Raw genomic sequence first — 12,822 nt, 5'->3', positions numbered from 1 at the left:
TTTGAGCTGATTTTGAGTTAAAGGTTGATAATTGAAACATTAAGTGATTTTTATTTCATCCCTAAAATTAACTAGCTCTTAATTGGAATCATTTGCTACTAAATTTTATGTATGAGATATTTGGTGTCGCCAGCTATTCGTTTAATAAAGGACATTCTATATCGTTTGTCAGCTAGTCTAAGTCATAGTCACATTAGCGATTGGTCCTATTTCATTGTTCAAGATACTAAAGGCATAGGCACTTCCCTGGGTCATATAACTCGTATCCTGACAGACTTCATGTATTCGAGTAGAAAAGAACCGGACGTCATGCAAGAATTTAACATCATAATTGACGTCATAATGCTCCCTTACCGGTCCGTGTGTCAGCCGTTGTTTATCGCAGAATACACAAACTTTGACCTTCTTTCTTAACTAATTGGCAGTTAAATCGAGACATATTATAATTCTCGCTTAAGATTTATATACTTTCTGTATATTCTGCATACCGCCAGGTTCGTTTTGCAATAAGTCCAAATATTCATATCAAACTTTATTTAATTTACGCCTGTATATACACTCTTAATTTATTTATATATTAATTATATATCTGATTTTTTTCAGGTATGGTGCATATTGTCGAATATATCTGTGTGTCTTTTGAAATTTGCGTGCCTAGGTTTAGCAGTCATATCATATTTACGTGACAGAAATAAGCACTACAGACATATGCTACTAACCATATTGCAACTTAGCTATAAATACATTGTTATAGAAAAAAAATCAACACCAAATACCAATTACTTAAGCAATAGCACGATTTTAAAACAACTTTCATTACTAAGAAATGAATTACGATTTTTCGTGAAATTTGGGCCAGGCTTTGGTTCCTACAAACAATAGATAATGTCAGTAGTGCTGGGTACCAAAGCAGGTCAGTGTACTACTTCATTTCTTTGATAACAATTAGAAAATTACTCCAGAATTTTTAACACTGTTCTAAATAGTCGAAGGAATATAACTATAAGCGTATTTAATTACGTTGTACTTTAGTATAAATGGAAACAGAGTCCAAGAGCAATAATTCTGAAACTTATTAATATTAATGTCACTTTATCCGAATTATGTTTGCGGACAATTACATTTATTGCACCTGATACAGAAATAGTTCGTATCAGTATTTTGATGTCAAGCGAAACAGAATTTGTCAGTATTACGGATGAGTTAAAAGCTGTGATGAAACAGCAAATCGCAGATCAGCTGTATTGTACGAAAGACCGGTGGTGACTTCGAACTTCACAGTTCACACTTCACACTTCATATATATAATTCTTAATACACATACAAAGTGTGAAATGTGAAGTGTGAAATGTGAAGTCTGAAGTTTGAAGTGTGAAGTGTGAAGTATGAAGTGTGAAGTTTGAAGTGTGAAGTCACTACCGGTCTTTCGTAGTATTGCTCACAGGAACAGTTGAAACGTGTCAATATGGCTACATCAGGTAACCTTTTGAATTAACATATTGGAGCCGCGCCATGAGAAAAACTTTGTTTAACTTCTAGCAGATATACATGTAATCAATTTGGTCAGGATCGCGCTATTTTTCGTCCGAACAGGTGTTGTATTCAAGCGGTCCTAACATAACATTTGGCCTGGTGACCCATACATTTTAAACCATTTTTATGCTCACAATACAATTATTTATACACAAGAAAAACAGGAAAAAAAATCTATGAAACAGTTTTTTCAAAATTTAAAAAGATATTCTTCACTATGGTTATTTTTTATTGAAAAAAGTTCACCAAAGTGAATATGAAACAATATTTTTTTTTCATTCGTACCCATTATTGTAAGGATATAGTATTACAAATATGACTAATATGATATCAAATAAGTATATAATAAAATCTGTAAAAAGAATAAACCTTATTGTGTAGTCTTGATGCATATTTTGGTTGGTATTTATAATAAAGCGGAAAATTATGAAAATGTTGAAAAATCGCTGGCAGTTTCAGCAACAGTGGGTGTGTTCAAAACAATTTTTTACAAAAACAAGCCTGGTGACCCATTGTTTTTATTTGTTTTCAGCACAAATTTTCCTATCATATATGTGAATTTGAAAAAAGTCTATGAAAGGAATTGTCTTTAAAAAGGAAATGTTTTAATACCAACTTGGCGCTTAATTACTATCGTAATAAAGTTTACATTGACATACTCACATAGCGTACACATTGACAAAACACACACTTATATTGAACCATTTATATTTATAACTATGCTGTAAACTGTCCCACAAATTGATTAGAGCTACTCTGAAATTTGATTCTGTCATGCATATAAAATGAAAAGATAACTTAAGATAGAACTTATATTCTGTTTCAGAGACACAATTGAGTTAGGATTTGATATTGTCCTCCGGCATAACAACACAGAACTCAGAGAAATTGTTGTTTTTCTTCAACGTATCGTTGACAGAGAGGAATTGCACATCAAAACAACAGAAGTACCATTGAAAGCTATCTCAGAAAGTCTAATATATCAGCAGTTCATCTCCGGCTATCCGAAACCAAAGAAAGACGAAATCGTTTCCTCGCATCTAGGGAATGCAATAACAGGCGGAAGCTTTGACGCTTTAGTGATTCTTGTCATTACACTCTTGGTTAAAGCTAGAAGAAAGTCACGCGATAAACATGTACACCAAACACAAGGCATCAGTGGTAATAAGTATTTTTGGTATTCAAAATACAGTTGAAACTCGCTTATCTATAAATTCCGGCTACCTCGGTCATTTTCGAGTGCCGTGCCGAAAACAAGTACACAAAATGTACTTTTTATTCTAACTTTCGTTATCTCAAAGTTAAACGTTCGGTCCCGTGGAATTCGAAATACTGAGTTTAAGCTGTATACAATTTGCTCGTATAACAATTTGTTTCGGGCCACCGGCAATTTAACAGACGATATAAAATTCATAATATTTCTTTGTGTCTCATATATTTTCGATACAAGTTAAAAATATGTACGTTTCAATAATATAAGTAAAAAATGAAAATAGGACTGTCGTACTTATGTCTCCCACCACATAGTGCTGTTGGAGACATATTGATTTACTCCAGTCTATGTGTCTGTGTGTCTTGTACGCACTCTAAGTCGAATCTTCACCAAACTTGAACAAAATGTGTTTGACCATAAGTCCTCGACCAAGTTCGATAACTAGCCGAATCGGCCCAGGTACTTTGGAATTATGGCCCTTGAATTACTGAAAATCGGACTTTTTACTCTTGTCCGCACTCTAAGTCGAATATTTCTCATCCAATTTTCACCAAATTCAAACAAAATGTGTTTAACCATAAGTCCTTGACCAAGTTCAATAAACAATCAAATCGGCCCAGGCACTTCTGAATTATGGCCCTTGAATTACCGAAAATAGGTCTTTTTGCTCTTGCCAGCGCTCTAAGTCGAACATTTCTCATCCGATCTTCACCTAACTTTAACAAAATGTGTTTGACCATAAGTTCTCGACCAAGTTTGATAACTAGCCATAATGGTCCAGGCACTTCGAAATTATGGCCCTTGAATGACCCAAAAGCAGCCTTTGTACTCTTCAAAGGTATATTTGTAGTAAGTAAACAGTATATAAACACTGACTTACTATTCAAATTATTAGGCAGTTTTGGGAGAAATGCGCTTTTCTCAAAAGCAGCTCTAGATACAAAATACTTCTGCATTTAAAACAAATTTATACCAAAGAGGATTGATGTTCTAAATTTGAGCTAATTTACTGATAATACTTGGATAATACTTGTTAGTTGCCAATCTTTATGAATTGTAACAGACTGTACTTTTTTTCTATTTCCAGCAAACCAAGGAAAGAATGATAAAAATTTTCAGTTAAGCGACCAGAGATTCGAACCCTTTTGAGAAGAAAATAGTTTTGGAGCTTCTATATGCTATTCAGTTTTATTACCACACCATTTGATTCAGATGAAAGTCTGCTTTAGACGTTCTAGTTAAATTTATGGTAATTTTAAACTGATTTTTGCTGCATTGAACAGACTAGAACTCTTGTTAAAGAAGACCTATAGATACTAACATATAAGTTGTGAACACATTTGGAATGCATTTTGTATTTGTACATCACCCATTGTATCTCATGAATATCTCGGAGAAAAAAAAACTTACCTAGCCTTACCTGTCATTTACCGTTGAGGTAGTTCTGCAAGTTCGGATCAATTCTTTTTTTAAACCATATTTTTCAAATCTTCATTATATACTTAGAAAATGCGGCAAATAAAGAAGATAGGATCGAGTGCTCGATTTTTTGCTAGACAAAAATCATACAAGTTTTCAAAATAGAAGTCTACGGGAAAATCACAATTTCGATAACATTCGCAAATAGAACTTTTTCTACGATTTAGATTTAAATGAAACTTCTCACAGTTGTAAATGGACATATTGCTCATAATATGATGAAATAAGACGTATAGGTCCGTGTGTTTGTTTTTAAGATATCGACCCATGATTTAGGAGCTGATTTCAGAGATCCGCATATTTCAGGCTTATTTTAAGACATTTTTTGTTTGTTTTGGAATTATTTAATGTTTCAGATGTTTTGATATCATGTTTTAAATTAAGAAAGATAGTAACGTTGTAGTTATAGTAAATGTACTCACCGTTTGCAATTTATTTAAAAAAATAAATTAGCCGTGCCATGAGAAAATCAACAAAGTGGGTTTGCGACCAGCATGGATCCAGACCTGCCTGCGCATCCGCGCAGTCTGGTCAGGATCCATGCTGTTCGCTAACACTTTCTCTAATTCCAATAGGCTTTAAAAGCGAACAACATGGATCCTGACCAGACTGCGCGGATGCGCAGGCTGGTCTGGATTCATGCTGGTCGCAAACCCACTATGTTGTTTTCTCATGGCACGGCTCAAATTATATTTTGGCACGATAAATCACGTCACTCTGTTACTTCTAGTTTATCAAACGTGAAAACAGAGACATTATCCTTTCAGTAATAAGGTATAGAAAAACCATGTTTTAACTTTATTTAGTTTAGTACACGGAAAGAGGTTAAATGTCCGTGGAATGATGAATTATTCTGGCGACGTATAACCGATTTTGAGTGTATGAATTTACACACTATGTACCGGATAATCCTAACTCTGTTCAGCGACCCTAACTCAGTGCGAACATGGCTGACAGAAAGACGATGTATGTAGTTAAATTCCCTGTCTTTTTTCATGTTTTTATGTTAGTATGCAATGTTAGTGTAAAACTTTTGATAGCCATAATATCCTGTATTGATAACATGTTTTGTGTACTAAATATTTCAATCGACAAGTTACATTATGTGGCCGGAATTCATTAAAATGTACTCAAAGAAGTCTTCAAAATGAACATGTTTTATGTTTCTAACTGTTTTAAAGTACCAGAAATTGCAACAAGACCTTACTTATCAACTGTATTTGTTCAATAAATATCTCTTAGACAATGCTTAACAGTATCAAAGTTTGAAATTCATTTTTATAGCTTAAAATCTGTATGATTATGAGGTGGGTTTAGATTTGTGGATAATTCCTAACTGGTTAAGGAAACAGTGCTGGATAAATACGAAATTAGAATGGATAAACACCTAACCAAACGAAAACATAGCTGTTCGTCTGTGCTTTATGTATGAATTATAGATGTTCAAAGTTCTTTGACCCACCCACCTCTGCAGGGATGTGGGATTCCTATATCCAACTTGTCCAACTCGTGATTTTTTTTTGCCGGCAGACAAGTGCATTTTTCATTCTATGCGTCTGCGGACAAGCAGAATTTTTCAGGTATAAAATGAGAAAACAAAAAATATCATTTAGATTGTGTGTTGCTTTAAGTGTATGGAGGTGATAAAGATAATTTAATGTATGAAATCCGTGATGACTACGACAAAAAAAATCAGAAACGTAAACAACTTAAAAAAAGTATTTCGACAAGTTTGTTAGTAGAATTCCAACTGCTGAGACAATAAGTCACTGTCAAAAGAAATATGGGAGCCAGTAGTCAGCCAAATGAAAATCAAAAGCACACAGAGATCGCAAGTATGACTAAAAACAAGTCGGAATGTTTTAAGAGTCTTTCGCTGAATTCTTCTGGCTTTGTACCATGCGTGGACAGTGTTTTGGGCATGGCATCAAAAGATCCCGAACCCTGCTTGCGCGATTTCAGACTTTTATAAACTCTAAAAGGCAAATATTTTAACAGCTTATTTTTTACCACAGTTACTGTGATATGCTTTTCTTTTTATTGTCCTAACTCGCCAGTCTATTTGCAGTTTCATGAAGGTTTAATGTTACAAATCCGAGCGAGTGAAATTTGACAATGGACAAGTGGATTTTAAGTGTCCGTGGACAATTGAAAAAAAAAATTGAAAAATGTGTGGATTTCCACACCCCTGCCCTGTCAGTCCATGATCCCCCCCCCCCCCCCCACACACACACACACAAAAACACTTTTCTTCCCTTCTTACTTTCTGAAAAAATATCACATTTAATAATTAATCATAAATCTAAGCCCCTTTAAACAATATCAGCATGTTCCACTAGCACCTATATAAACTATCTTACACTATAAGATATACAAGATTTGAAACAAACGCAATTCTTCTGAAACAGTGTGTGTGTGTGAGAGAGAGAGAGAGATGGAGAGAGAGAAGGTTGGGGGTTACAGAACTTCGAACATCGGTGGTATTAAATAATTTCTTATATAATTATATAATAATTTTGACTTTTATATTGAATTATTTTTGAGGGTTTATCCAGATTTTTGCAAACATTGCCATTTGCATAATATTAAAATTATGAAAAAATATTTGACTGTAGTGGGCATACATATAACATCTTGTAAAATTAATGACAAAGTTTGAAGACAATACCGCTTAAAAAAATAAAGTAATGTTTACAATAATCAGACCATGTACATGTCAACTCATTCATTTCTATAGGATACTAGTCAGTTAGGTGTTTATCCTTCCCGCGATTTCGTGAAAGTTAGGTTTTTATCCTTTCCTCATGTAAAAACTGAGTTCTGTTTTTATCAACTCAAAGTTAGGTTTTTATCCCTTTTCTTGCTGTCAGTTCATATGAACATGTATTGTGTCAACATGTAGTGGGTCAACAACATAGTGTAAACGGGCCTATAAAGCAGTATATTTTTGCTTTCAAACAACAAAATAGTAGAGGCATCAATAGCATATAGGCATTTGTTAAGATTTTTTGCAAAATTTTTTACTGAAAAGTTTGCCTTGTTCATCGGTATGCCACCTGAAAACACAAGGGTTGATATATTAAACATGATACATTTTGAAATAAATATACACTTGATCAATAGAGACAGATATAACAACCGAAACATTCCTTTATACATCGAAATTACACTGAAAAAAATGTGTATTGGCTTTACATCCGCCATGTTGGCACTGAGTTAGGGTCGCTGAACAGAGTTAAGATTATCCGGGTACATAGTGTGATTTAGGTAATATTTACTATTTGGCTATGACGTCATAGCATGTTAACGCGCAAGCGTGTTTTAACAGAAACAAGCATATTCACACTATGTACCCGGATAATCTTAACTCTGAAAAAATCTTAACAAATGCCTATATGCTATTGATGCCTCTTTGAATTAGAATATATCTGGCAGAAAACTGTATTAAGAAATTTAAACAATTCTAGCTAGCCATTACGAAATATTCTTTTGAGAATGTGTACATATCATATCAAATAATTGTGACGGTATAATTGTTCTGATCTACGATGGTAAAATCCGAAGTACAAATTCAACCGTTACAAATCAGTCATCTTGAAATAATGTATTTTTTTCGAATCAGGGAAAAGACTTCATTTCTACAAAATAAGACCGCTTTTAAGATTAGATTCGCGGCCCTAATAAAATCACCACTTATTGTTTGTAATTGATATCTATATAAAGTCACACAGTCACAATTTAGGCCTTACCCTGCTACATTTCTATAATGAACTTGTCCGTCTTCAAATTTGAATAGTACCTTTAACTTTTAAAAGCGGTGCTGACCAAAACGATACTGACTGAATGGCTAACAGTGCATATCCTGATCATCCTGCATATCCGCGCAGTCTTCTCAAGATCTTCACTGTTCGCAAAGGCAGATTCAGTCATATCCAACATGATAAGGGCTAAACTATATATAGACGAATTTCCAGCTTTTGATTGTAAAGATCCCGCGTACCTCTCCGGGTTTTGTTTCAGGAATCCGCTTGCATCTTGGCTGAACCATATATCGGTGAGGTGACAAGTGGTCGAGGCCAGTGACCACTCAGCCAATGAAGCCCCTAATTGGTTTAGTTTGAAATCATCATTTGCAGTGGTTGATATTTTGTTAATGGTTACATGTCTGTACATTCTGCTTCACTTCAAGACATATAAATTTATCTGTGTTTTAGATGTTGTTATACTTATCGTTTTGTGTGGAATAAATACTCTTGTTACCCCTCAGAAAAGCATATGGTTCAAGATAGATCGTGACGTCCGTACAATTGTATTGCATTAACTGTTGCTTACATTACATATCACCACGATTTAATCAGAACATTTACTTACATATAAAGAGTAGCAAATATATAAACAGTTTTCGTTTTTATTAGATTTGCATTCTTGCTTAACGGAAGCCACAAGACGTAGTGTGTGTGTGTGTGTGTGTGTGTGTGTGTGTGTGTGCGTGCGTGTGCGTGTGCGTGTGCGTGTGCGTGTGCGTGCGTGCGTGCGTGTGTGCGCGTGTGTGCGTGTGCGTGCGCGTGTTTAACGCTTTTACAACAATTCTACAGTCATATAAACGACATCATCTACTTGTAGCAGTGAGCACAATGCCCAACTTAATAGTGCTGCCTCACTGGAATATCACGTCGTAGACACGTGACATGATACCCTACGCAGTTTAATTATACTGTTACCGGGCTGACCAGTCATAGCACTATCCTCTTAATTCTGAGCGCGACGAGGGATAAAACGATATTGACGTTGTATTGCTAACACTTAAAAAACGATGTTGCTAACACTTAAAAAACGATGTTGATGCCATATGAATAAGTGACTAGGTTGTTGACTTATAATACTAAATACTTCAATTTTGTGAAAGGCATGTATCCATTCCTTTTAAATTTTAGTAAATTTGGAGATGACTTTATAAAAAGTAAAACCCAAACAATTAAGAATAAATTTGGAAAGACGTGTGTTTAGGACTTATACATTCAAATAAGCAACAACCAAAGAAATGGATTGATTTCTGTGATTTGCCTGTTTTTTATAATTCTATGTTCATAATAGGAAACCTAGCTTCTGCGATCCAAGGTTTGTAAATAGGGATGTGATTTTAATAAATGATTTTTTGGACAGTAATGGAAATTTACTATCATCTAATGAATTTTTAAACAAGTACAACATAAATACTAGCTTTTTACAATACCAAAGTATTAAAGAGTCTGAGGGTTTTTATCTGTCATGCCTTTTTTACATGTTGTCAAAAAGAAGAAAATACATTACAACCATTGTCAGTTAAAATAATTAACAGTCAAAAGAAAGGATGCAGAGGTATTTATGACCATGTCTTAAGATCTAATACTTCCCTATTTTTCAAAAGAATATATAGTGAGGAACTAAATTTAGATGATGACTTTCAGTTTAAAATAAATCATAGGATTTTTGCAACAAATAACTTATTACAAAAAAAAAATGAATATAAAAATGATAGTCTGTGCCATTTCTGTAATAGCTAAACTGAAACAGTAAATCATCTTTTCTTTGATTGTCAATTAACAAAGGCATTTTGGAAGGAAGTTCAAAGATTGATCACTTCAAAACGTCCAGAAATAAATTTAAATTGGTCTTTGACAGATATAATTTTAGGTAATGAAAACTACAATAAAGCAAGAATGAATTTATTTCTCTTGCTATATATACTATATATCTTTACAAAATACATAACTTGGAACCAAGCTCTCAGCTGTTTCGAAGTCCAGTTTCTACACTGTTACATACAGAGCTGTAAAATGCAAAAAAAAAACAATGCATCTAAGTTTGACAAAAATGGTGTGAATATTTACCATTGTACACCAATTACAATTAAGTTGCTAATTTTATTTAAAACCCGATCAGCCCATTACTATACCCCCCCCCCCCCCCCCCCCCCCCCCCCCACTTTATATTTTGTCTTTCATTTCAAATGATTCGTAATGCATTAAACATCTTGTACGTAAAATGCATGTACATATTGACCTCTGAACACTTTTTTTATGTTTCTTTAATATTAATTTCAAGAAATTAAGTACATTATACTGTAAGAAATGCAAAGACAAATAAGCATGTAAGAGTAACTTCCCCTCATACACAATTATTTTCCTACTTTGCCTTGCCTTTTCAATTTTCGCTTGGCAAGGCGATTTGTGTTTTGAAAAATAAATAGATGTTAGAATTATTTGTGTAGGATAAGCAAACCTATATCCCTGATGAAACACAGAATCGTACTTAATATGATATGATCTTGAGTAATTACAGATAATTTCTCACAGTTAAATTGCGAGTTATACTTCACGCACTATATTTTATATATAAAGTATATTGAATCGTTGGCATTAATGTATATTTTTAATTTTTTCGAAAATAAACGGGGTTACCCTTCAGTGTGACCTCAAGAAAAGTATTTGTGTCATATGAAAAGGTGTGTACGTGACCGTAGTTGAACTATAACCTATGATCTGTGGATTCAGCGACTACACATGACCATTACGCCAATGCTTCCCTTGATGGTTTTTATTAATACAAACAGCTGTTTTGTCGTTTCACTGATGAGGCTAGAGATTTGAAATGTGCTTTTTTTTTCACACAACTGATACAGTTTCTTGGCCGATATCAAAAATGATTTGTACCATACGTAGCATTTTACTTCCAGATTAACGTAACATAAAATATGAAAGGTAAGGATAGATTTCCCAAAAGCACAGAACACAGCAAAAACGGCTAGAGCCATACATAGCAACATAGGCCCTTATGCACCTGCCAATATTTTGCCCGTCCGGGGGGCGACGGACCTAGGGGAATTTGAGATTTCAAAAATTTTGTTGTCTAAATCCGCACCCTAGAGACAACCTTTTTTGTCTAAATCCCACCCTAGAGCCTGGTTGGTACATCAAATGTTTGTCAAATTCCCGCCTGTCGGGAATGGTCTTCTGTCTAAAGTCCCGTGTATGCCCGCCGCTCCCCCGGGCGGGCAAAATATTGAAGGGTGCATTAACAATTAGAAACTGTAGCAAACGGATTGCTTATGAATCCAACATCAAGTACATTTTAATTATATTCAAGATGCCAAAATTGGTATAGGGTGAAAAATGGCAGAGGGTGTTAGAATTCAAAAGGGAACGCCACGTCCTAAAAACGCAGTCTACCTAGACGTTAAACTGTAGATCAACACAGGACTAACAAACATTCTTTCTGGCACACACAATTTTGAAATATCCTTGTAACATCTATATAACTGAAAGTACCGTGTACATGTCAAGGGATGAATGCGAAAGAGGTCTAATTGCATATAAATAAGAAGACCTTAGACGCCTTGCGTTTATGATTCTTCAGGCTTGTGTTTATGTAAATTTGCAAGAGCATTTTTTGCATTTTACATGCTTAGTAATCTGTCATCATTGCCTAAGTTTTGAATTCAGCTGCGGGGGATTGACTTAATTTATAAAGTTTTTTACTGCCATTGACCTTTCCAAGGTGGTTCACTATTGTGTTTTTATGAGTTCCTATCTATATGGATTACTTTGTCTATGTATTTGTGTTTGAATGTTTATCATGTACACATGTTCACATACAATACTATGGAGTTGTGGTCTGAGCAGGCTGAGGTCTTGATACGTGGGGTGTGCCTATTGGATATTCTTATCCGTGTTTTAATTACATAAAGTAATACACCATACTGGTTTCCCAGTAGCTTCCGGACCCAAGTAGTTTTCCGGACCTTTTACATTTCGTGCTGTTTAGACTTTACGCCGTCGTAAAGCATCTGGGTAGCGATATCATATCACCTAGACCTTTGTTGTCTTTACATAGCAGCGAAAACCTAGCATTACCGAACTTATTTATTATTTGAATATCCCGGTTGTTTTAACTTGCTTCGATGTAATGTTTACACAAGAGTTTGTCGACTGCAGGGAAATTCCAATAGCGATTTCGGTCCGGAAACTACTGGGAAACCAGTAGACGGTGATGATATTATGAATATAGTTAGTATAGTCTCTCTAAACCGAACACCACTGAGACAATGTGTGAAGTCTGAATTGTTTGCTGATCTTGAAAAAGTTAATTTACTTAGAATTCAGGAAGAAAAACTGTAATATCTACCAACAAAAGTTTTTGTTCAGTTAAACATAAAAATTTGTCAATATGTCTGGTATTATTAAAAGCGATAAGATTTGTACAAATTTCAAATAGAGAATGAGATTTATTAATAATAATTGTATTTCTGTTATAAGCATAATTTCCTCTCACAATCAGTTTGAGACTTAACAAAAAATTTAGTAGTTTTAGAAAACACTTTGCAGATCCATGACATTGTTAACAACCAAACTTTTCTGGTTCATTTTTCCGTTACACTATCCGTAGTAACGTAATGTGCGCCTTGTTATTTTATTTTGATTTGCATAGTTATACTTCTGTTGCTGGTATCCTTTATTTGAAAATCTCTAAAATATAACATTAAAGATATATTTATTCAGTCAAATTTCGTTTAAATGTCGAGAGCATTGACTTTAGTATTTTCTTTCTCTTTTTAACAT

Source organism: Mercenaria mercenaria, chromosome 5 (genome assembly GCF_021730395.1).
Source record: "Mercenaria mercenaria strain notata chromosome 5, MADL_Memer_1, whole genome shotgun sequence".
In the NCBI taxonomy this organism is placed as follows: domain Eukaryota; kingdom Metazoa; phylum Mollusca; class Bivalvia; order Venerida; family Veneridae; genus Mercenaria; species Mercenaria mercenaria.
Note: the sequence above shows the minus strand (reverse complement) of the source record.